Source organism: Chroicocephalus ridibundus, chromosome 1, assembly GCF_963924245.1.
Source record: "Chroicocephalus ridibundus chromosome 1, bChrRid1.1, whole genome shotgun sequence".
Taxonomy (NCBI): Eukaryota; Metazoa; Chordata; class Aves; order Charadriiformes; family Laridae; genus Chroicocephalus; species Chroicocephalus ridibundus.
The window spans coordinates 75,647,376-75,674,193 of record NC_086284.1 but is presented as its reverse complement, the minus strand read 5'-3'; the positions used below and the strand labels follow the sequence as shown (position 1 = coordinate 75,674,193).

The 26,818-nt window shown below is 39.1% G+C and overlaps 1 protein-coding gene across 1 annotated transcript in view; it reads right to left on the bottom strand.

The window, feature by feature from the left end:
• Positions 1-26,818, bottom strand: part of GABRG3 (gamma-aminobutyric acid type A receptor subunit gamma3) — a 329,193-nt gene that overhangs the window by 26,188 nt on the left and 276,187 nt on the right. The window lies entirely within an intron of this gene.

Sequence of the window (26,818 nt, the reverse complement as noted above, 5' to 3'; positions counted from 1 at the left end):
CCTAAGAAGTGCTATTTACCACGTATAGCTTTTCTTTTGTGCTTGAAGAATAAAAGTGAACAATAGCAGACGAAGTAAAAACAATAATAAATTACCATATCTGCCTGTGTCAGTGAAAGTAGATGGAGGATCAGAGTGAAAATGAGTGTCATTTATGTAAGAAGCTTTTTGTGAAAGGGTTTATTGATGGGGAGCTGTGCAATGCTTTTTGAACAGAACACTCTTCACGCTCCACAGAGCACCAAATACTGTAGGAGGTCTAAGAATATACAACACTAATGACTCTTGCATTCATTTTCCTCTTAATAAGCACCACAACATGCCTGGGAACCCCCAGGTTTATGTCATCTGTCAACGTTGATCACTTCTCATTTATTTCTAGGACTGAATTTCTTGCTCATAAGAGCTGTTGTTTGTGGGAGGAGGCCCCTTTGTACTGAAGTTTGTTATGAAGTCCCATAAGACTGGATTTGGTGAGCTTGTAATTCCAAAACCAGTTGAAATAGTTTTCAATTAGCTATCAAAAAGTCCCATTTCAACATTTTCAAATAAAATGTTCTTTTTTTTCTTTCTCAGAATTTAACTTTACACATTTTTTTAAAATAATAATAAAAATGCAACATTTTGCTTGACCTGGTGTTCTTTTTGTTTAATTAAAGTGTTCGTGAGTTTGGCCTCACCATTGTGACTGTACTGTGACATCTTTCATAACTCATGGAATGGGGTAGCCTGTTTCTTCCTATCCATACTGACATCTAGGTCACCTCAACTGTCCCTAGCATACGCTCTTGTGGCCCAATTTTCCTTATAATCTATTGAAAGCTTTAAATAGCATCTCACTGTTGGAAGCCCATCCCTGTTGATCATGTCGCATTCTGGAAGAGGCTATGGTGATTATCTGGTCTCACTTTCTGCATGGTATAAGATTTTCCTGAAGTAATCACTGCTGCAAACCCAAAAGTTAGGGATAAAGTAGAACATCTTTTAGAAAGGCATCCTATCTTCATTTAAAAATTTCCAGCAATAGAGTTGAAGTTCTTTCAATGCTTTATTATTCTCACTGTGAAAAACAGATGGGTTTTTCTTATTCTGCAATCATCTAGCATTAACTCAGACCTTGAGTCTTAATACATCTTTGCTAGAACGAAGAACCCTTTTTAACCACTTTTGTCTCATGCAGCTATTTAGAGATGGTAATCAACTACCCTTTATCCTGCAAGGTAAATACTTATGGTCTCTTAACACAAGGAATTCCTTCCAGTCTCTAATAAATCTTCACAGTTGTGTTGCACTCCACAACTTTTCAAAATGACTCTTGAAGTGCAGCCATCAGAATTAGGTCTTATTTTAATAGGATCTGCATAAGGATAACATATAGAGATAATATAAATGCCCTTCTTCTAGAGAATAATCTCTCTCTGAATACGTATCCAAAATCTGTGCTTGCTATTTTGGCCATACCTTCAAACAAGGAGTATATTTTAAAGTAACTATTAATTGACAAGAAATATCCCAGAGCCTATATACCTGTAGTACCTAGAATGGCAGGTCTCCAATTCCAGGAACGCAAAACCCAGAGGCTTCAATCTTAAATACATGCTTCAATCCTGAATATATATTCTGTAATACAGAAATGCCTACAGGCACCTGAATCCAGGCTACCAAGCTATCTGAACTGTGTTCTACCCTGACTTGTACCTGCTATTGACCACTCCCTCAGCCTTTGTAGCACCTATAAACTTAATGAGTCTTTATGTTATGGTTGCTTCTCCATCATTAACAAAAATTATTAAATAACATCAGGCCAGAAGACATAGTATCTCAACAGAAGGCCCTGATGAATAATGGTTTTTCTAGCTATGTTTTGCATCTTACCAGGTAGTCAAAATTTAATAATTTGATATGTGCCACAATGATTTTCTTATCCCTGTAGCTTCTTAATCAAATTGTCACACTGCATCAAGTGACATGTCTTACAAATGTACATTATATCACCACAAATGTATAAGATTGGAAGATAGTATGGAGCTAGATTGACAGGATTTAGTTTCTATGAATTAATGTTTATTGGTGTTAATTACATTATCCTCTACTTTTGTATTAATCTATTCCACGATCAGCTCTTCCATAACTTTGCTCAAGACCAACGCCAGGATAAAAAGCCTGTAATTACTTGGGTCATTTTCTTTACAGGTTTTTGAAACTCTAAAGGGAGGGGAAAAAAAAGTGTTTTATTACCCCTCAAGCCTTCCTTGAGGACTTGTCACAAATGGGCAGTAGCAATCCCTGGTCAGCTCTTTAAACTATTGTTATCAACTTATTAAAGGGTATGTTAAGTAAAGAAGGATTTTATGAAGGGCTTGTTGCTGGGGAAGTGGCTGGTAACATTAGGATAGGATAGGATAGGATAGGATAGGATAGGATAGGATAGGATAGGATAGGATAGGATAGGATAGGATAGGATAGGATGGGATGGGATGGGATGGGATGGGATGGGATGGAATAGAAGAGAAGAGAAGAGAAGAGAAGAGAAGAGAAGAGAAGAGAAGAGAAGAGAAGAGAAGAGAAGAGAAGAGAAGAGAATAGTTCAAATGAAAAGGACCTACAACTATCATTTAGTCCCACTGCCTGACCAATTCAAGGCTGACCAAAAGTTAACGCATTGCCCAAATGCCTCTTAGACACTGACAGGCTTGGGGCATCGACCACCTCTCTAGGAAGCCTGTTCCAGTGTTTGACCACCCTCTCAGTAAAGAAATGCTTCCTAATATTCAGTCTAAACCTCCCCTGGAGCAGCTCTGAACCGTTCCCATGCGTCCTATCACCTCCCTCTCCACTTCCCCTCCTCCGGAAGCTGTACGGAGCAATGAGGTCGACCCTCAGAGTCTATTTCTCCAAACTTGACAAACCCTGAGTTCTCAGCCACTGCCCATAAGACATTCCTTCCAGCTCTTTCACCAGCTTTGCTGCCCTCCTCTGGATGCATTCAAGGACCTTCGCATCCTTCTTAAATTGTGTTCTGTTTTCCACACATAAAACCAGTAAGTGACTACTTGCATTCAAAAAACCTATAATAGTTTATCTTTTACACTCTAACTTTCTATCTCACACCAAATTCCTGCAAGCTACAGACCATGCGTTTTTTAGTTAAGAAATTGTAAAGAGTAAGGTCAAGAAATTCCAAGGTATTTGCAAAAGGAGTTTTGTATCATAGTCCTTCAGGCACAGCTATTTTTCACTTCACATTATAGGTGGATGTATTTTGTTTTTCTCCAGAGCTATTTGGCAGTCTGTAACAGATGCAAGCTTGCATTCTATTTGCTGTTTTATTTGGTAGAATAAAGAAAAAAATTGATCCATATGCATTCATGCTTATTTACTTCCAATACATTTGACAACTGGAAAAAGGTAATGCCACTTATGTTTGGGTGTCATTTTACCTCCTTCTTTGCCTACTCAAGCCTTTTTAACTAGATTATTATCAGTCCTTCTTACATGACCAACAATGACTATTTTGTTTCTTCATATTTCACTGATATCACCTTTTCAAATGTGTATTCATAAACAAGCCACCCCTACTGCCTTTTTTAATTTCCCTAGCTTGTATCTCTGGTATTCATGAAATGTTTTTTCCTTCACATCCCCTAATGCCTTCATTGTAATGTGCTGTTAATAAATTAATTCTGTGCTACATAAATGCTCTTTTTTTTTTTTTCCTGATTTCTACTAGCCCTTTTTCTTTAGTGTACTGCCCTCCTGGATCACCTCATCAGTCTGTTTGGTACTTCCCAGTTCCTTTGTGACAAATGAAAAAGCCAGCGTAAATTGCATCCAAATCCAACTGCTTCTCAGCTGTTCATCTCTATTTATGAGTAATATTTTTTATTCCTGAACTCCATACTCAGACCTCCACTACTTTTCATCAAAAGTATTTCCTTCTTTGAGTTCAACTGGCGATAAACTTGGCTTTAACCTGCCAATAGTGTTCACTCATAATTGTTAAAGACATCAAAACAGAGATTTAGCCCAAGTCTGTTAATATTGCTCTCCTTGCTGTTTTGATATTGCATCCCTTGCTGGCAATAGGGATGCCTTGTTTATGAATTGTTTTTTGCGTATTGATGAATTCTCTTTATCTGATATACTGCAGTGTGAAATATTTAAATAACAGGAGAATACCACGCACTGAATTTTTAAGGGGCTTCTGTTAAATTACACACTGTCAGAAAAATGCTATCCTGTTGCAAACGAAGACATAGAGCTGTTTTCCCTGAACACCTTTCAGTAACACCTTTTAATCCTTCTCTTCAGTCCTGCGCAAGAGCCTACATGTCTTTCTGTGTTTTTCCTGCATGATCTAGAATAGTAAGAGTGACCACAAAGAACTGCAGAGAGAAGAAAGGACTCCTGTAAAATTCTGAAGAAAGGGATGAGCAAGGTCAGTGGTTCAGTGACACGGAGGTGATGTTTCATTCACAGTTCATAGTTAATTGTAGAGTGGAGCAACTATAGTGCAGGAAGATATCAACATCCATTGATGCCAGAAGTTAATTAGTTCTTGGCAAATGAAAAGCAGTTCTGTGTAATGACCAAACTATGGGTTTATTTTGCAACTATGCTAACTTTTTTAAGAGCATACGGTAACATCTTTGATTATTACTTTATAGGTTCCAGTTTTCCTCAACTGCAAATACCCATGCAATTACCTAAAAATGTATGAGTTTTGGGGGGAGTGGAGTGGCCTTCTGTACTTCAACCTATGAATCATCATTAACCACTTATTCAAATGGCACTGTGTGAAGAGGATTGTATGTCAGATATGTGCAAATTAAAGGGAACATAAGATGAATTCTGACTGTAACAGTACAAAGACTTTTGAAATTCAGCAACTTCAACCAACTATTTATAAGAGAACGAATTGGGAGTGGCTAAATATGGGAGAATCTGTTCAGTTGTTAAGTATTTAATGACCGTGCTACTGTGTTGGATGAAGCTCCAGTCTGCACATAGAAGCAAACAGCAGAGCGTGTGATTTATTTTTTCCCCAAATGTTTTTAAAACACTAAGTTTTCATGCACGTTTGATTTAAAGGGCCAAATCTGTTTCATTCATGTGAAAGGACTCAGCTAAAAATTTGAAGAGCTACACCGGTGGAACAGAATAACTATGGAAAGGCTGGAGGCTGGCAGTTCGTCATTCCTGCGTACGTCTGGTGGCACGGCTTGTTTCTGCATGAACAGCCTTCGTTGCTGGCCCTTGCAGGCCTGCGACTTGTAACCGTGCCCTGCTTCCATTGAATGACTAGGTGTGAACTCTAGAGGACTGCGGCCTAAGTATTAGTTGTAGCACTTTCAAAAGCGCTTTTCTCTATTGCAAATCAATGAGGTACAGGTTTCTAAGTCACTTATGCCACATATTTACAAGGTAATTGGATGAGCATGAGACAGGCTCGAAGCGTTGCAGTCCATGTTGCAACTATATGAATGCCTTGCTAATACTGATGGATTGCCAATCTTAATGGCATCACTTTGGGACCACTGCTACTAGGCATCCACAGCATGCAAGGTCCCTCATGACTCTGTGCACTCCACAGACTGGCCAACAGACACTTTTGAGGGTTTTCTCCCGTGTACGTTAATTTTACATATGCAAACAGAATTTTGTCAGTACTGGTCATCTAATGAAAAGAGTATGGGACCTACATTATTTACATTTCACTCAAATTAAGTCTTCTGAAGAAGAAAGTGTAGGCATGTTTCCATTTCTGAAGGTCTTAGGATCGCATAAATGTTTAATGAGGTACCCAAGGGGCAGTCAAAAAAATTCACTGGCAGTCTTAATTTAAGCCTCTGATTTTTGTTTTTTTTTTTCATAGCCAGCAGTCTCTTTGCCTTGTGCTTTGCTTCCACAGATGAATCTGAATGCAAACCAGGGAGAAAATACCACATGCAGAAAATGGTAACAGGTTAGAAATAACCAGCTAGGGAGATATGATTCAGCCCTGTGAGAAGGAAAAGTGGGAAATTCACAAATAGTTAGGGTCCCATTTAAATAGCACACACACCTTTGCAAATGGACCATATACAGAACAGCCATCACATTTGAGACCTACTTTGCCTAAAAGGTAGCTGAGTAACAGTCTACTTTGGGAAAGAAGCATGAACAAGTTTTTCATATTTCTCCCCAACAACACTACTGATTTTAGGAACCACCAGACAGATTGGAGAATGAAGTACCTTATTTACAAAGGTTGGTCACAGGTCTCAGCAAGACAATTAATATTCATGATGCTTAGTGTAAGAAAAATTTAAGTATTTTTTTTGCAGAGGAACAACTTGGCCAGTCTGCAATGATGTAGCTAGGGAATGATTAACAATACAAAGACTTACCAGGACACACGCAAGAATGCTCATCCCTTAGACAAAGGAGAAACCAGTCTATACCGGTTTAATGGGAGAATGAATGTTTAACTGAGACTGGCAACCGTGGGTAACATTACCAAAAAAGAGAAGAAATAAACAGGTGAAGTAAAGGGTTTAGGAGGGATGATGGGGAGAAGTAAACAGAGGCGGAGCAAATGTAAATAGTTTTAGGCAAATCGCATATGCTGTAAACCCTGAAGTACCTAGCCAATGCAGAAACAAGGAAAGGAAACTTTGGCCGGGAATAGGGAATAAAAAGAAGTTATTTCAGGAATGCAGGTGTGCCTGCTTGCTGGGACACCCATTCTTGCAAGAATTTTTAAATAAAATGTGCTTCGTATCGATCACTGCCTGAGCCGTTGTTATTGGATAAGGAGCATTCATGACATTAGCAGGCATCAAAAGAGTCAGCTTGAGGAAGACTAGTCTTAAATTTCACTCTCTGAAGGGTGCTGTAACCAAGTGCTATGGCTGAATCTGTGCTGTCAGCACTTGCTTACTGAACACTAGCCTTTAGCAGTTCAGTGATTTGCAGCACATACAACATTTAAGAAGGGCATGAGAGTAGCCTAGGATAGAGGTTGGCACCGTGTAAATAGGTGCTCAAGGAGTTTCTGTCAGCAAGGAGTAAAGTTTGCTGTGTACATTTGTTCCAGTAAAAAGTGCTTTCAAAAAAAACCCCAAAACCCTGGGGAAGGAACAAAACATTGTGCCTATCCCTCTTTCTCCTTCCTTCCCCCCTCCGCCCCCCCGTTACTGCTCTTTACAAAGAGAGCCTATTCCTATGTGCAGATTATACCTTATTGAATGAGAAGTGCCTTCTGGAACGAGTTACCACTGATCAATTACTGTTCCATTTACTGGTGAGCCTGAATATGACAAGATGCTCCATGTGAGACTTAATACTTTAGGCAAACAGCTTGAGTATTGGGATATTAAGATTAGTTTTCCCTCAGTGTGTTCTTTCTTTGACTACACAATTTGAGGCTTGACTACCGGTAATTTTATTCTACATCTAGACCTCTGCTGTGCATTATCTCCAATTTGTACCAGGCTGTGCAGTAGGTTTGCAATAGGAATAATGGGAATAAACACACTTGTGCCCTGCTCAGGTAAAAGGTTATTATGCTAAACCCCTACATGGTTTAGCCCCTGGAATCAGGTTTCTATGGCACTACCAACCAGTTATGGCAAACTTTGGGTGTTTGTACATAAATAAAATGTTAATGAGATGCTAACGGCAGATGTAACCTCCTTAAACTGTCAGAAAACGAATAGGAGAGATTGGTAAAACTGAAATGCTTGGAAAAGCCTGAAGAATCACTTGTGATGCAAGTAGGTTGCTTTTCCATTAATATTTAAATGTATTTTTAGCACAAGGACAACCCATACTGATACATACCAAAATACCAAATTGAAAATGACAGATCACCTATAAGCACTGCCTTGAGTTTTTATTTCTTTATGTTCAGCTGCATTTGGTCAGCATTTCCCCAAGTTTTTAGGGATGCATGGGTCATCTGTGAAAATGTATTCAGAACTGAACTTTGGCAAACAATAAGGCAGCCTTGAAGCTCTTTACTTTCAGAGCTTTCAGAGAGATTACCCTAAAAAAAAGAGAAGAAAGTTGTTCCACTGGTTAAAGATTTCTCAGTACGATTCATAACCTGGTTTGATTCAAACTGTTATTTTTGGTGAGTACTGTAATTAATGATTGACATAAGCTAATTGCTTTGGCTATATTGGAAACAGCACATTAAATTAACTACAATACTGAAAAAAAAAACCCCAAGCCTTTTTATTTTGAGAATATCTTCAAATTAATTCAATTATGAAATCTCTAACCACTTCGTCCTTGCTTTTCTCCTTGAATCAACCTTCTTCTACCTGGTTTATTTCATCTGGAGCTACCTATCCTCAGGCAGTCCTGATTTCTGTTTCATTATTTCTTTATTATGATTCTTTTCCATCTTTAAACAAAGAGATACATACAATTTTGCTCCGCCTCAACCTATCACACTTTTTTTTTTCCTCTAGCATACTTCCTCTTAGTCTATGAATTGCTTTGGAAATTATCACTTCAAGAGTTTTCTATACATTGATTTTTAATGTCAGAAAATGCAATTTGTTCTTTAAAATAATCATTAAACACAGCTTTTTGATGAAGCCAATGGGACCGATGAATAATGCTGTCTTCTAAATACCAGCCAGTGACCTGTACTCTTGCAAGATAACGTGTATGTCTCCATCAGAAATGGCAAACATAATTAGTTCCCATGAGCACTCAGAAATATCTTTCTATTCTCATGATATCTTTTATGATACTATCCATGAATTATTAATTTTAGGTGGTTTTAATCAAGGCCTAGACAATTTAATATAGTAGACGGTATTATAAAAACATTTCTGATACGGTTCCATAGATGCGAGAATACATAAACATAAAAGATAACTCTTAGTACTGAAGCAATATATGAGGTTAGCAGCTCAAGATTCTAAAATTGTGATTTGGTTAAACTTGGTGTATATATTGTTCCTTGCCATCTCACCCTCTCAATCTTGCAGTAATGAACTTCAACAATAATTGATAGTCTTACATCTACTCCATCCTTGAATGGATTTCTATACAGCCCCATAATAATTCAGAGACTGGAAAAGAAAAAAAAAAAGATGAAGTGGAGGCCAAGATAATCAGGATTATTGCTTACTACAGACAGGCAGTCCAGAATCTGAAGCTCCTAATCTACCCATGATATTTCTAATGTAATAAAATTGGATGGTTATAAGCAAGAACAGCTCTAAATCTAAAACTAAATCTAAAGTTCTAATTCTGGCATGTTCCCTTTTCAGTTGTTGTACATCTTTTCCCTTGTAAAACTTTTTTGAAGAAAAGTGCCATTCTCTTATGTTGGCCTGTCCTGCTAAATGACGCTCTTCAGGTTCTCTCTTGCAGTGATTATATAGGGTAATTCTTTAAACAGGTTCACGCCAAAACCATCAGACTACAATGTTAAGAACTGAAACCTTCTTTTTTTGTTCCCTGTGTTCTGCAGGAGTCTTTCAGCACAGAGCAGTTCATTCTTAACAGAGACTGCCTTGATTTTCCCTGCAGGAGCCTATCAAGTCTCACAAAGGCTGAAGCCCTACCAACAGGGAATATTACATTTTTGGCAGTTCCTTCCAGATAACAATGAATGACAAAAGCCAAAATGGTCACAGCTTTGTGGTTCTTTCATTTAGGAGGTTGTTTGTTTGTTTGTTAAAACATAAGCAGCTTCATTTCTTGATTTTCATCCAAAGTTTTGCTAGATTTAATGGCCTCTATTGAATCTATCCACTTCCTGATTGAAAAAGATCCTCCTGAACATTTTCTTTCTTTACTTTATTTGCAGGCCACCTGTAGCCCTATGGATACCTGAGCGCAGTGACTGATACCGTCTATGATCATTTAGCACCCAATTCCAGAAAAGGACTAAACACAGACATTTTGCCATGGGTTCATAAACATTTTGTTGGCAGCAGAGAATTGGTGAGATCTGAGGGTCTTGGACTCCCTTCCAGGCTCTGAACAGCAATGTAGTCTTTCCACCAAGCTTAATATATTCTGCATCTGTCCAAAGCCTTTTCTCATTCACAGCTCTGACTTTCTAGCTGGTTTATGCAATCATCTGCAGCACGAGTTCACCAGCTTCTCATCCCAGTCCCAGCCTCCTCATTCCTGCCATCTCCCTTTCCCCTGTGCCCCAGTCTTTCCGATGCTTCATGGCTCCTTTTCCTACAACAGAAGTTTTCTTGTCCAGCCTTCCCCAAGCTCCTTCTCTGTTTTTAATTTTCCTCTTCTCAAGGGCTTGTAATCCCGTCTTTCCCACTTCGCCTCTCCCTGGGTATTAATGCCCTTGTCCCACCAGTTCCAGCCCCTGATCCGAGCTTCCAGTTTCTCATCACTTCCCATCTCTGTCTTCTCTTGGAAACTTTAAGACTGTTTAATGCATTTATTAATGAACTCCAAACAGTAATGCGGCAAAATCACCAAATGAGGCATGCTTTTAGATTAATTAAGTTTGGAGAAAAAGATGACCTGGAAAAGAGGATTCCTTTCCTCCTGGACTTACAGGGCATTTTTATGTTTCTCCTTGAGTGTGATCTCCTGGCCAGAGGGAGCCTGGACTGAGCCCACAAACTTTTCAAACACAGAGTGAGGCAAGGTATTTTCCCTGGAAAGCTGTCATGCTGGATTTATTAACTCTAAGGACAAGCTCTTCCTTGCATGCCTTAACTCACAGGGTGACCTCACACTGGTGGAGTGAGGATATTTTAAACTTAACTAGCCCTCTTCCTCAAAATTATTTATTTCAGTATAAGTCTATTTCCACAATTTTGTATTATTTCAACCCTTTCTTGTTTTACTTTTAGGGTGAAATCTTTTGGAAGCACAAACCAAAGCATTAAAAAGAATATTTAAGTCCAAGAATATTAAGACCAAAACTGCTTAGAATTTAGCTACTTAAATGGACAGGCAGGAGACTGGACCATAGTCTTATAAATGTCAGGGCAGGCCTGTTTATGATTTATATTGTTGGATTACATATTTAAAGAAAAAAGGAGCAGAGGGCTAGACATCTTCTCAACACTTCACTTACCATTAAATCAATATTTCATGAAAATATTTCCAGGTGCTTAAGCATTTCCACTATAAGATTATATCAAGTTTTAATCATGTTTGGGTGGCTGAACATGTTTGATTAATAAAACTACCACTTTTCATTATTAATGCTAAGGTTGTCAACTTAGTGAAAACTCTGAATCAGAAAATCAAAGCTGGAAATCATCAGAGACCCTGTAATACTAATGCTTGAGGCTGCATTTACGTGGAATTGCAGAGGGAGAAAACTGCGTTTTATCATCAATAAAAACAGTACATGTTTAATTCCACAGACACTTATAAAGAGGTTTTCCTGGGTTTTGGTTTTGGGGTTTATTTGGGGTTTTTTTGTTTGTTTTGTTTTGTTTTTTCTTTCTCTTTTCTTTAAGCATATTTAACTGGAACTAAATGCAAATCTCAAAGTTCATTTATGATAGCTGAACAAGTAAATCGTTCCTCTCCCTATTTCTTCCTTCAGTCTCCAATTATGTAGATCACTTCATGTTCAGTTTTTGCAGTAAAAAAATGGCATAAATGCATCTATAGTAGGAAATCGGTACATTTAAATTCTATATAGTTAGAATGCTCTCTTGCCTTTTTATGAAGTCATGTAAATTCTGGTAAAATAATTTAAATATTACATTCCAATTGGCTGTTATTTTTACATCCCCCTTAAACCGATCTAAGTTACCACACTAGATTCAAGGGAGATGAGAACACGTACCCCATCTCCTCTGTTTATTCTTGTTTTCCTGATTTTAGTGGTCTTCCTATAACACATACCTATCTACAGATCATATTCCACAAAGGTCCGTACAAGTAGTGTGAACATACAAGACAACATCCACCTTAAGCAGTTTGCCAAATTGATTTTACAGCATAAAAAGCTGCAGGTGTTCAAAGACAAAAATAAAAAAAAAGAAAAAAGAAAAAGAAAAAAAGAAAAAGTGGAGGGAAGAAAACCTTTAAAAGTTCACTTTCTAATGCAACCCTTTCAAAATAGGTTTGATTTTTCTTTTTGAGAGGAAGTGATTTAAAAATCCAGTGTTCCTAACTGTACATCTCATAATATGAAGTGGTGGGGAACAGGGCAGAAGGGCAGACAAGGGGAAAACAAAATACACCAAGGAAAGCGAATCAGGTTGAAATATTGCTATTTTTATCTATTGTCAAATTGTGAGTAGTTTGAGTCACTTCTGATTCAGACCAGCAGTAACCCCATGATCACAGTTCCCCTTCAGAAGAGGACTGGGGACTGGTCAGGTAATTAAGGAAAAGAGAATTTCTCCTTTGGAAGAGGGAAAACCTTTCATGATGCATAATGCCACTGAATCTTAACTCCTCACTAGGATGTCTTCTGATTGCTTTCTGAAGAAACCTGGTAAACAAATAGGGATTACTAAAGCTAGAGTCAATTTCTGGCTTTGTTGAATACTTGTGTTTATGGGCAGTTCATTTCACCTTTGCTTCTCGCTTTGATGAACATTTAATGATCTTGTGCAAAACTTACTTTGTTCTGCTTTTGTCTATCTTTTCCTTCTACAGCAGAAACTCTCTCTAAGGTAAAGGGAATTAGGCTTATTGAATTTCTTTGTCCATGCCCATAAATTCTTTCAGAGTTAACACAATCCTGTAATTTTGCCTAGTGCAATAGCCACTGAGCTGTTTTTCTTAAGATAAAAATTCACTACAAATCGAAAATGCGTCTAAGTCATTCCGTGTGCTGTAGTTTGCTCAATCATTACATTAACAGCTTTGTCCACTGCAGAATCAATGCAAAGTGGAGGGAGAAATGCAGATGTGTTGCCAGTAAGGGATACTGAACACTCCAGAGCCCTATTAAACCCATTGCCTGTCTATGCCCAGTTTGGAGGGTGGCAAATAGAATGAGGAGAACGTGCATGGCTCTCGTGGTGATGGTGTCATGCCTCTGCATAGGGAAAGAATGGCAAAAGGTCTGGAGCAAATGGACAAAAAAGAATAAAGGTCTTACTCCAACATGTGTTCAAATGAAAGTAAAAGGAAAGCCCCAAACACGCCTTAAAAGAAAGACAGCAGTACTGAGAGAAAATGTTTTTTGGGATAAAAAAGTGGGAAGGAAAAAAAAATAAACAAGCAAAGACGCCTGAAGACTAGGTGTGGAAAGGTAAGCTGGCTTTGACATCTTGGAGAGGAACTGGCATAAAACTGGTCAAAGCAGAGATAACCCAACATTTTTGACCACATATAAATCAGCACAGTGAGATTATTTAGTGTCTGTGGTAGTTTTGATCCAATACCAGGATCTATAAACTGTACTTTTGTTCAACCCTATCCCATGATAGGGGGTTGGAACTAGATGATCTTTAAGGTCCCTTCCAACCTGAACCATTTTATTATTCTATGATTCTATGACTAAAATTTTAAGACTATAATTAAGAAATGTGATGGGCTAAAGAAGACTTCATCCCCTTTTTGATTAACATATTCTCAAACTGACCTTGAATATTGCCAACTGGATTTTTTGTTATTTGTTTAGTATTTGTTGAATAGCTTCCATAAATAACTTAACAATAAAATTATTAAAAATCCCTTTATGATATATTAACTGAAACTGCATTGGCTGTGCTTTAATTGGATGACAGTTTTCCTAAATGGGAGAATAACAAATGACTTTAAGAATAAAGCAAAAGCAAAGTAACAAAAATGGCAAAACCTGGTGATAATGTACTCAAAGATTTATGAGTTACATGAATCGAAAACATGAATGCAATGAAAAAATCTCCAACATTATTCTTTTCATTTTCTTACTCAACTCTACACTGGAATGACTTACGGCCTTCTTTACTTACAGAAATTCAGATGACACAATATGAGATGAAGGCATTTCTGAAATACATAATGCTAAAATTACTTCGTTGTCACTGCCTTCCAGAGTAACTTTCTGAAGAAAAGCTGAAAATGGTAACAGCAGCTTACATCTACTTTATGGGATCAGCTGGAAGCTTACAATAAGCAGACAATAAATTAATTTTCTGTCTTTTTTTTTTTTGAGCCAGTATCAGTACTAAAAAAAACACTTCCAAATACTAATTATAGGGTTGCACAAAAATCTTACACTCAAAGAGAGATTACCTCAAGAAAATGGAGGACTGCAGACTTCAAAATTCTTTTTTTTTTCATCAGTAGAAACTCTGATTGTCCCTAAGTATGCAAAGTTACATTTACAATATTCTTCAAGAAATTATTACTTCCAGAAGTTGCAATGCTTGAGATCTCATTTTTTTCTTGTCTATTTGTTAAACACTTTGGGAAGCAGTGGACGAAAATGGGCATTTATGTATGAATTTGGGAACTGCAAGAAAATGTTCACAAATTACCTTAAAATGCAATGCTTAATAGGGTATGAGTAGGATTGAAACTGTTTCAGGATGTTATTGTTGGTTCGATCTCTGATAGAACTACAAGAGTAAATTCTTCTTTCCTCAGGATGACTGAGACTGGATGTAGAACAACTGCCAGCAGTGCTCCTATTTTAGAAATCGTTTTGAGTATAGGCCAAAAAAGGGGTATATTGGCAGTTCAATATCAAAGACAATCAGAAGTTACTGAAAACAGGAGCAATGAAAAATTTAATGTTTGCTATGATTTGTAAACTTGTCTGGAGCTCCCCTGTCCTAAGAAGTTTTTTTGCCATAAAATTGTCAGGTCAATTTGCACAAAGAAATTAAATCTGTTTAAGGTGCAGTTTTATTTTAAGGTTGTGACAATGGGAAAACTTCATATTATGTTTTAAGAAATCCTCGATTCCTAGATGATAGGGTATTTATTAGCATCCTGTAATCCTCTTCTCTGTGCATCTCACCATGGATCTGATTTTTAAACGCATGCTGTTAGAGGATGGGATTAAGCACCATTTGCAATAGGCCTTGGCCTGAAATGAGTTGCGAGCCTACCGCTGAGCTAAAGGGGCTTCTGTTATCTCGGGTGACACGGCTAAACCCCAACTTTCTACACCTGTAAGTCACAGTGCAGAATGTCAAAAACAAAACAGCTTCCAGCTACTTTATTTGCTGCTAGAGGAAGCTAAAGGTCAGCTCTGCACCTTTGTTAGTGTTCCCTGAGGGTGATGGAGGGAGCTTTCATCAGCCCGGTACTGAGAGTACTCTTCAAGGATGCACTTCATTGCAAAGGGGATGGTCCCACCGCACCGTTCTGCTTTCCTGCTTCAATTTTTCTGACGACTTCAAGCAGAAAAGATACCCCAGGATTGCTCCTTGAAGGTTTCTGATGATGCCCGTCCCAGGAGAGGACACGGCTTGGAGGCAGCTTGAGTTTTAAAAAAAATAAAATAATTCCAGGTGTGTAAGGCAGGGGTGACATGAAGGTCAGAATTTGCTGAGGGGATCCTTGCAGGCAATGGGGAAACCTGTCCAGGGACTGATTTTTTTCAGACGTGCTGCTCAGGATGTGTCCTTAGAAATTAATCTCTCTATTCATATAATTAAGAATAAGCTGCAATAAGGTTTTCTACACATTTGAATGTGCTTCTGTCTTTATCTATTGTGTTAACACAGGCAACATTTACCAAGTTTTCCTCCTTTCCTTTAGAAAAACAAACAGAGCAGCTCTCTCTCAGTGAAGGAATGGAAGAATAGGGATAAAAGACAGAGTTTGGAAAGGGAGTGTGTAAATTGGTATTATTAGAACAGACATTTTAATCAATGTTTTATATTAATAGACATTTCTGTAACTGTATTTTTTTTCTGGGAGGTATCCTTATTAAAAAATTGACTAGATGGAGATAAATACAAACCAAATTGGACCAAAACAAATTAAAACTATGATCTGCATATTTGGCTTCAGGTTTGCCTACAGATTTGCATTATTTTGACAGGTGTCCTACTACATTAGGAAGATGTATGGGAATTTCAATACACTTTCAACATCTTTATGTGCTTCATAGCAACCTGTGTCTAGTGAACGATGTATAAGATGCATATTTTTTTTCTCTTCAAGCCGCTTTTTAATTCTTCTGTGATTCTCCTACTTCATTATTCTAAGAAAATTTCTGTTTTGAGCCAATAGCATTAAAGGAATAATTTGGCACACTGTTTATAATATGCAAAAGACATGCCCGAAGCTGTGTACATGAAGAACAGAAAACTCTTCAGATGTTTTTTCACTCTAACTGCTCCTACTTGTAGGAGGTCTGCAATTAACTTTGATACTGACTCGAATTAGAATGTGGGTGGTGGTTCCGTACTTCTCAGATGAAAATCTGTATTTTATACTCACCTAAAAATAAACTGTTCTCCTTTGGTACAACACTGCACATAGACTTTTTCTGGGGGGGGAGGGATGCTGGAAGCGGGTGTCCCCAGGTCCAAGACACACTTGAAAGATTTGTACAAGCTTAAGGGAATTTACTGCAGTTGCAGACACCTAAAACAAGAGTAGCTGTGGACTGTTTCTGTTAAAGAAATATAATGTAGATAGTATTGTGAAACCTTTGCATTGGGGAGCAACCTAGATCTTCAGCATAGCTAAATGTAGTCTCCCAAATGCCAGTCTTTAGGGGCTGTGTCAGAATGAAAATTTTAATTTTCCTCTCCGCTGAGGATAAATACAAGATGGTAAATTCTGAGAAACAGTGAAAGGTTTTGAAAGAGAGGCATACAAGAAAATGCCCTGCTATCATGCAGAAATATCCTATATAGGGATATTGACTACTATTATAGTTCTACCACTGTTTTATATAACTGACTCACTTGCAAGGCTCATACGAGACGGTGACATATTCAAAAGGATTCATCTTTTCAGAAGTACAAGGACATCAGCAGAACTTAGTAAAAGACACGAGAGTGTTTTGAGATCCTTGTCCTAATACCACCTTCCTCTACTCTTGGGATTAGATATTTTACTTCTATGAAGCAATGAAACTTTAATCCATACCTTCAGTTTGTCTCAAGTTGACTATGATTACCTTTCTCTGATGTAATGAATGACAGTCTGCGTGGTGTCTTCTGCCAAAATTATTTTGTAAACACCGCAATCAATCATGACTGATGCCAGCCCAGATTTCTGTCTGGCAGTGGCCAGACTGCTGCACCCAACTGCCAAGGGTTCACCTCTGGTTCTCCGTGGGATGCTGTGGTAGCCCTGGTCATGGCAGGCTTCCTTACATTTCTGGAATGCTCTCTCATGTTATCCTATATCATTACTTTGGTTGCATTTGCTGGAAGATTTGAGAACTTGCTAAACACTTATACTTGTACTGTACCATTTCCTTTGCGACCTGACAGTGCAGCTCACTCTTCTCAGACTCTCTGGCAGGTAATGGTGAGGTGCATATTGGCTTCAGTAAGTGGTGGATAAATCCAGCATCAGGCAACTAATCATAGAAGAGATTTTGGTTCTTGCCAGGGTAACTAGGAAGCAGAAGGTGTTGACTGAAATGGAGTTGTTATTATTATGAACAGGACCTAAATGTTGTGAACATTAGCTGCAGAAAAGGGTCCTAGAGGCAAAGAGCCTCTAAGACCCCGTGGAAGAAATTGGGAAACATGACTCCAACGTGAAAGAGTAAGGCCAAAATTTAGAGAGATCTTTCTAGCATGTAACTAATCTGTGCTGCACGTTTTCTAAGGTATGGCAAATTAAAATCTAAAAAGACATTTAGCACCTTTCCGCGACATGTGAATAGTCGCCCCATTCTGTATGTTAAAATTCTCATTAAGATTGTAGATTCAGCAGTGAATAAAATATAAAATATCCTGTGCAATACTGTGAGTTTTAAATTAAGTACAATTGCTGCTTGTGAAAGACTTTCAGATAACATTGTAGGAATCCTGGGCAAAGGCCAAACCTTCACAGTTTGCATTAATATAAAACTTTTGATTGAGTCAACCATAAATCACCATTACAGTGGTGTAATGACACAGCAGTACTTCCACAGAAGTAGGAAAAAAAGACGGAGGTGCTGGAATAGCAAGAGTCTTGAAACTTGTTCTCAGCTGTATAAATGCAAAGAGGCTCACAGTTCCTACAGGTCTTTCCACCCCCATTGTGGTGACATTAATACCAGAAATTCCACCATCAATCTGCCCTGTAGGTCAGAAAATCTCGAGGCATCTTTCGCAATTTGAGTCAAAATATTCTGTCTACACTGTGTACCTTTTTAGAAGTAAATACAATTTATCAATCCAGTTCTGCTTTGTATCTTGTGTATTAAAGACACATGCAAAGCCATTCTGACTGCAGTCATGGTGTCTCTTCTATGGAAATACTTCCCTCCCTCCCTACTGCTTTTGCCACCACAGGCAGCTTGCTGTTTACCGCCTTTATAAACGTAGTCCTGTAGACCAAGGGTTGGACTCCTAAGGGCCTGGCTATCATGCACACGGCAGTGCAAATTCTCACTTAGCATTCCCTGGCCACACAATCATCCTCACAGACCCAATTTTGCCACGGCTCTCTGCAGCAAGTAGGGGAGCTGGGCATCTCAGAATGAATCCATGAAAGCCAGCAGCTTACCACGGTGTCATCTAAATTGGGCAGGAAAAAGTGCAGATGAGGAGAAGTTGCTGCTAGGAAGGCCTCTGTTGCTATGAAAAATTCACAACTGTGTTCTTTTGAAGTAAGGAACCAAAATAATTTTCCATTGCTAATGGATGAGTGAATGAGGACATTGATTCAAGAACCTCTTAAAGTTAGACACATACAAAACTTCCAAAATATGGATTTATCAGATAAAAACCTCAGCTGAAGAAAACCTTATGGAAAAAGATTGTGCGGTTTTTTTCCATACATCCATATTTTCGTCCATTAAGATGAAAATCTTCACAAAGGAGAACCTGAGGTCCTTTAATGAGGACAACTGGGTATTTTTTAAGGGAGAAATAGCTTCTTATTGAAATTTTACCTTAAGAAAAAAATGCAGGCCAATACCCACCTCCGAGTCTTCCAATGTCTATTTTTTTTTTTTATTTTTGCTTTTACCATAAAGTAAAGACACTTTATTTCTAATCTCTCTCGCCATTTGCAGCAGTAGGGCCTATACAAAGGACACTAAGCATTTATCTCCGCAAGACAAAGCATAAGAATTAAGCCAGTCATATATGCAGTTCTTCCAAACTTACAAAATATGGAGAGGAATAATATCCTCTCCACTCCTCTTTTTCTAATTATCTTTTGTACTGTTTGTAAACAGAAGAAGAAACATGTTTTTAGAGCATGCTATACTTAGCCCACGGGTATATCGATAAGCTGAGCTTTCTCTAGTTTCTAGTGACTGAAGAGTTAGTCATATATAAATAGCCAGTTCCAGCCTTCTGCGTTTCAGGATCTGATCCCAGGCCAGCATCAGGGAAAGCCTCCACTAACTGTAGTAGGCTGTTGATCAAGCTATAAATCACTGTCTTCAGAAGCTGTCTTACTATGAGCTTTGTGAGACATTTTTGTAACAAGTGCTGGATTTGCAGGGCAATATAAAAGTTTTGATTCCCGTAAATGTCAGTCAAACTTGTAACCAACATTGGAAAGCACATTAATAGAAGTATTATTTGTAATCGTCTGTTCAATTTCTAACCTGAGTGGCTAAGGGCAAAATTCTCAGAATCTATTACATGAAGTTTACAACATCAGTGCAAGATGAACTGCTGTTAAAAGTAAAAATTGAAATTTCTCTTAGAAAAACTATGTTTTGTTCAAAATATTCATTCTGATCAATTATCATTTGACATGTGCATATCTTTTAAAAGTCAATACAGCCACTGTTGATTATCTCTGCTGAACTGGGACTTGATTTATTGCAAATACCGTATCAGAGATAAAAACTCTGTCAACAAAAAGATTATAGCTAAATCTTCTTAAAATCAGGCTAGTTTTCTGTTTTCATATAAAATGATGTTTACTGTCAGAAAAGAAGTCCTACGATATTCCCTCATTCCAGAGATGATTGCAGTGGCAAGGACTTTCCGTATTATTCTGTTCCTCTGAAAGGAGCCAAAGAATAATAGCCAATTCAAATCCAGGCTGTGCATTTGGTGCTGCATATAAAGTAATTTTAAGCTGTATAAACATTCTGGATTTAAAGGTGTCATTGGAGTCATACTTCATAATGAACTACGAAAAATTAACAGGGGAAAAGTGAGAGAGTGAATTCGTTATATATGCCATAGGTCAGTTCTGTGGGTTAGTACTAGGCATTATTTTCAAGTACCAAGTAGCATTTTCAACCTATTTGAAGTCCTAAATAGGATTTTATGTTCTTGCACCGGGTCTGATGGATTTAATTAAGGACAAAGTTGTGGAGAAATCCACAGATAAGAAAGAAAAGACGAGTGAAAGCTAGGTTGCAAATGCTAGTACGGTGTGCACATCTGCCTGCATGAAGGTAGCAAGCAGAGGTGTCCTCAGCACTGGCGCTGGAGAGTTGGGCAAGGAAGACTTCGAAGGGTGTATTCCTGGTACCTGGTTAGCAATGCTGGAGCTGCTGGGGATGAGGCCCCATTGGGGCAGAAGATGCACAAGGACTCTGAGAAGTTGTTTGTGCGTGTTTGTGTAGGTAAGGTGAGAAAGCATAAAGGAATGCGATGGGGCCAACAGATTCTGGTGAAGGGTTGCACCTCAGGCATCAACTGTGCCTGTATGGTTACGTCTACCAACTATAAAAATTAACTTACACTCAGCTTCAAGACTCAACACAGGATTTTAGCAGCATGGGATTTTAGCTCGATTCCTAACTTCTCAGGATTCTCTTCTAAATGACAGAAACAAATTTTTGAAAGCCCAAACCTGATTTAATGAACCTTGGGAACAAATGCAAGCACAGCTTGTAGGTTTGCAAGGTCTAAAATTCAGACCACAAATTTCAAGAACCCAAGGACAGCTATGAGGATACTTACATCTACCTGATTCAAAGGAAAACACAGCAACCGTGAGAACGGGTTGTGTCTGGAAGTGAGAACTGAAGAGCTGGAGAGCAGAGCAATGGAGAATTCTCCCACCAAAACCATTTTCAGTTCTACCTCTTTGGGAATTGTTAGACAGACTTTTTCCACACACAAATGCCGGACACACAGAAGATATTGGCATCAAGGGAAAGCAAGTCCTGAGATGCTGGAATCCAGCCGTCACACCACTCGTGCCAGGTTGAAAAAGACAACCAAAAAAAAAAAACAACCCACAAATTCTTTCTCCCCTTCTGCACTCAGGCAGGACAGAATAAGGGGAGGAGGGGACAATATTTGGAAGAGAAGGGGACATTGTCTGGAATCATGGGAACCCAGAGTAGATGTCTGCTGAGGGTTGTAAATCAAAGCCTAACCATTAAAGCATTTGAGATTATGTGATACCCTGGCTGAAAGAGGCAAAGCTCCTGCAATGCCAGCTAGGTAAAAATAGGCACTGTTTTCAAATGATGCCATGCATTTATATGAGTCTCCACGCATCTGCTCCAGGATGCCATCTGTTAAAGACAGGCTGTGCAGCACAGCCAGCTGAGGTAGTGTGTGCTGCATCCCACTGAATTTCGTATTTGAGGAAAAAAAACCCACAAGATTCACATTTGTCCTGGGAAGAACACACTGGGAAGATGACAAGCATTCTCTGATGTGCCATCAGGACTCAGTGGGACATTAAAAAATGTCAATGACTTTAAAAACCAAAAGAGCTTAATGAATATTCATTAAGTAAATGTCTTCAGATGAGTTAGCTGGTACAGTAGAGGGTGTGACTGCATCAGATCATTATAAACAACCATGCACAGACAAAACCACATGCAACAACTATGGCATCTTGTGCATTTTTTTCCACTCATTTTCAGGGCTGTGAGTGCACCAACAGGCTCCAGTTGCCCTGATCAGCCTCTGACCATCCTTCCCTGCCACCCCGCCTTGCAACCCCTTCCCCAGGCTGAGGGGCTTAGCCGCCTGCTGCCAACCCTGGCCTTGCCTTGCCAACTTGATGTCTGGGTTGGGTGGTCGTTCTGCCCCATCGACATGGACCTGTGGGGTGATGGCTGGACGGCTGGTGGGACCCTGTACTGCCACTGGTCAGCTTGGCTCATCTTGTGTGGGTGCTCATCATGGGCCCTCTGTGCCTACATCTAAGTGACCTGGAAGTTTTTAACAGCAAAAAGTAGGCAGAATCACTGATTTTGAAACAGTTTCTCAAGCCAGCTGCTCTTTGCTCACCTAGTAGAAGAGCTACATGAACATAAACACTTGAACATCTTTTCCTCTGGATAAATCTCTGGGAGAGTGTTGGTCTTCCGACAAAGTCAAGGAGCATCAGCTAATGCCTGTCTCTGCCTGATCCATCCGTTGATTCGATGGGGCTCGCTCAGTGAAATTTGGCCTCCCTATAAAAAGATGTCTAGTCCTCCCTTCTTCTGCCAATAGCTATTTATGCAGATCTTTGCATCTTCTTAAAAGACAAGCATCCTTTTTTTGTTCTAGGGTAGTTTTTTACTTGCCATTAACTGAGTCCCCTGCAACAGAGTATGGACTTTAAGTTGTCTTGTTATTAGCATTGTCCCAAAGCGCTTTATCTGAATCTGTGACAACAGATACTAACCTTGCTTAGCAGCCCAGTGATATAGGGCTGAGAGCAATATGCAAGCTGAGGTACTTGATGAAACAGCAATTTTAAATATGAAGCACAATTTAGTAGTCATATGACAGGCAGACTGCAGTAATTGTCACCCATTCACTGTTTGCGTGCAAAGGTGTACCTTTTTATGGAGGTAGTTATGGCTATTTATTGGGTTTGGGTATTGATGCTTGGGGGTTATTCAGAATGTATGAAACGGTACTTTCTGTCTGGTTCTGTATGATTCATTTGTAATGATCAGCTATTAAAGTTTTTAAATAGGGCACTTTAATGGTGTTTTCTATTTCTGATGAATTATCTTGAACTCATTTATGCAAAGGCTCCTTTGGACTGCAAAAATCTCTCAGGCTAAAGGCATCTGAGGAAGAACACAAATAGGACTTGTATGATGCAAAGAAGTTTTCAAGTAAATGAAAATTAGATTCGGTAGCTACAAGGTCTTTGTGTTTCTCTAGCAGTGTAAAAAATTGAGTGGTTTAAAAAGAATGAATAGACTCTTCCTGGGGGATGTGTCTGCAGAAAGTGCAAGCAACACTACAGCTCACTCCACGAGCTTTACTTGTGGATTCCTTCATGATTCTTTTTTGGGGTTTTTTTGTGGGTTTTTTTGTTGTTTTTTTTTTTTCACCCCCCTACCCTCCCTTTCCAAGTGTACTTGGAAAGGCTGGGACTCAGAAACATGGAGCTTACTGCAAACACAGAGAGTGCTTGTACAGATTATGTGCTCCCTCTTTCTCTCTCCTGTTTTCCTGACCACCCTTCTGTTGGCTGATCTGCAGTTTTAAAATTTGAGAATTTTCTCCCTATATGCAGTTGCTCCTTTTTTAACAGCTCAGTGCCAGGTGGCTTAGTATTCCCTCTACTTTAATTATCTTTGTCAGCCTTATTTGACATTGTAGCAAGAGAAACGCTCTTGCTGTATTATTTAAGTATCTTGCCAGCTGGCAACAGGGGAATTCTTCAGTACTTGTGAATTAGTTTGGTATCACCTGACAGCGAGAGCTTACTTAGGGTGCAAGATAAAGGTTCATGACCACAGCACCGGCACAGTGATTTCTGCTGTGTATTCCATGTAATCACATGGTAGATATTTATCTGTTTGTATTTGGATCTTAGCATGAAATTCAAAAAAATCCTCAAGAAAAAGCTGAACACTTCTTCCAGATGGCAATGAAAACTTTCTCTGGCTGCCGGATTATTGTAAAAGAGGGTAGGCTTCTTGCAAGAGTAAAGCACACCACTGTGGCAATGCTTTAAGCCACTGCTGGTTCAAGGCAAGAGATGACAACATTTCTCATCTTGCTTAGATTAAAGTCTTTTTGACAGCTGGCTTCCTGCTTGTGTACCTCTGAAATCGCCCTAGATTAACACAAGGGTTATTTAGATGTCTGCAAAAGGTTTGGAAAGACTGAAAGAATATCAAATAGCAGAACTCTGTTGAGTACTAAATCTAGTCATTTTGTGGTGAAAATTGCTACCAAGAAAGGGCTTATGCAAATGCTGGAAGAACATCAGTGTGTTGCCGTGTGGTCAGTGTGACCTCTCTTCATTATAGCCAGAACACTGCTGAAAAGGAGCTAAAAGAGGCATCCCTGAATTGGTCACAGGTAGGTAACACTGTGGCAGCTCTCACATTATAGACGAACGCACAATTTAGTGAGAAGTAATAGTGTCGTAAACCAGCGGAAAGGTGTAAGTCAGAAACAAAAAAAGACGTTAGGGTTTATGAATCCACCTCCTGCTAGTGGAGGACTGCTCCCTGCAGTTCATTTTCTCATACTTTGCCTAGTCTGCTTTTAAATGCCCTGTATAACAGCAGTTTCCATAATTTCCCTTGGGGTGAAGAGATGATGTTTAGTACTTCTCTTTGTCAAGAAGCTGCCATTGGTATCCTGCCCACTTTCCTTTTCTCAACTGCATCTCATTACTCTGAATGATTCCCTGCACAGCATTCTCCACAACGACTGCTCTTCCTTTCTGGGTCTGTGAAGGGATGGTGGCTGGTTGGGCTTTTACGGGCTCCCGCAAGGCTCAGAGGGGCCCCACACAGTCCCAGAGGCTAGTCAGTGGGAACTGGTCTCTCTGGGGAGCAGCCCAAAGTCAAGGGAGGGAACCCTATACCCATAAGGTCCTAGGGGCATCCCCAGCACAGCATCCCTCTTTGGGCAGCTTTAGTGCAAATATGGCACAGATCTTCCATGACAGAACCTGCCATCTCTTTCTTGACAGCCTATAGCTCCCATGGTGTGGCTGTAAAGGAGATGGGATACCTGTAGGCAGCAGCTGCTGCCTCCTTTCATCAGAGATTGTCCACGTGGTAGGGAACAGTGGCCTTGGGGTTCCCTAATTCTCAAACTTGGACAGGGCTACTTTTATTCAGTATATGGGCATGTACCACAGCACAGATACCTCCTTATTCTACTCATTCACATATACTTAGACACTCACAGCAGGTAGTCACAGAATTACCTTAAATTTTGTCTCTGAGACATATTGTACAGTCCTGGGTGTGTTGTGTCCTGTCCCTCTCCCTCCATTTCGGGAATCCTTGCTCTATAGCAAGGATTTTCCCTACTCAAGGTTTTCCAACGGACCAATTAGTTTTCCTAAGTCCTGGCCCTGGGTTTGCTCCTGCCAGTAAATACTGTTGATGTTCAGTAAATCTGGCTGTGAAAGTACCTTAAACTATAGTCTAAATACAGTCAGAGAGCCTATTCTATGTAAATTCAGGTCCATGTGCAAACTCAGGGTTTTATTTTTCAGGTCTTTCATATATTTGTTCAATGAGAGCCACTCTTCAGACATCTGCTGGCCAGGATATATGCACAACTCATTTTTCTACCTAGTAACCCCAGCTGACAATCTGACCCATACATTTTATAATGTTTCTTTCAAGTTAGTTTCCACAGCCTCCTGATAGGGTCGGTTTGGATTTATTTTTAGTGTTTGAATAAACTCCAGTTTGCCAACTACTTTCTGACACTGTGATGTCTTTAGGAGAACAGAAATGTCATGACGGTTCCAGTAGGTTCAGTTCAACACTGCTGTTGGGTTTTGCACTCATAAACATGGGAGGGCAGAAGCAGCAATAGCAATAATAGGAAGAACATACTGCCAGCTCACTCATCTTAATAAGAACTGGGCACATACAAAAAGGGCATAGGAAGTATATTTTTCCTTGTTCCACATTAAGCGTTTACTCACTTGAATGAGACCTCCATAAAAATGGCTTTGTCCTGTGCAAAGGAAGAGTTTAATAGATCTGTTTATCAAGACACTGTCAACAACTTAATATGACCGACTCAGTAATTCATCTTGCGTGCATATTTAGCAGTTCTTGATGCAACCTCAGAATAGCATCGCTCCAGATACGCACAAAGGAGAAAGAGCAGGGCTTTCTCTCCTATTCATACTATCCCTTCCAATGAGCTCCATGCCTGCATACACGGATACGTTAGTGATTTGGTGTTTGGTACTTGACTGTTATCTACCAACTCCTGGTTCAACTTATGGCTGACTCACCTGCAAAATTAGCATTCCTGAGAAACTTACAGACTACAAGGATTTCTATCCATAACAGAGGTGAGGTTTTATGTGTGTGTTGTTTGCAACATTTTGCTCTGCTAAACTACCAGCACAAAATATTCACTAAAGCTTTTGTGTCTTTTCATTGCTATCAAGACTGCTATCCAGTCCTGAGAATACATCACTGATGTTAGTGGGTGGGCCATGACCCAACAGCAGTAGTTTCACAGATTAATATTTTTTTATTATTATTATTTATTATTCACAGTGTTTCCAAAAGAATAACAAAATATAGCTCTGCTTACATTTTGAAAAAATACATAAATTGGATTTTTCAAAAATTCACCACTAGTTAAGCAGAAGGTTGCTTCTAAGCAGGTTCCTTCTGCAGCTGGGAGAAGACTTACCAACTGGGAATCATGGAGCTTACTGCAGAGTCATGTATAAAGTTTAGACATTGTGTGAATTTTATGACAATTTATCCAGTTCAAATAATGTATTCTATTTACAGTTCTCTTTTTTTCCCCATGTTGATGTTGTTATAAGAAACAGTAAGATTTCTGAAGAAATAAAATAGGCATCAGTAGATTTTAACGGCGATCAATTGGTAAGGTCATTAATAAAGGCATCCATG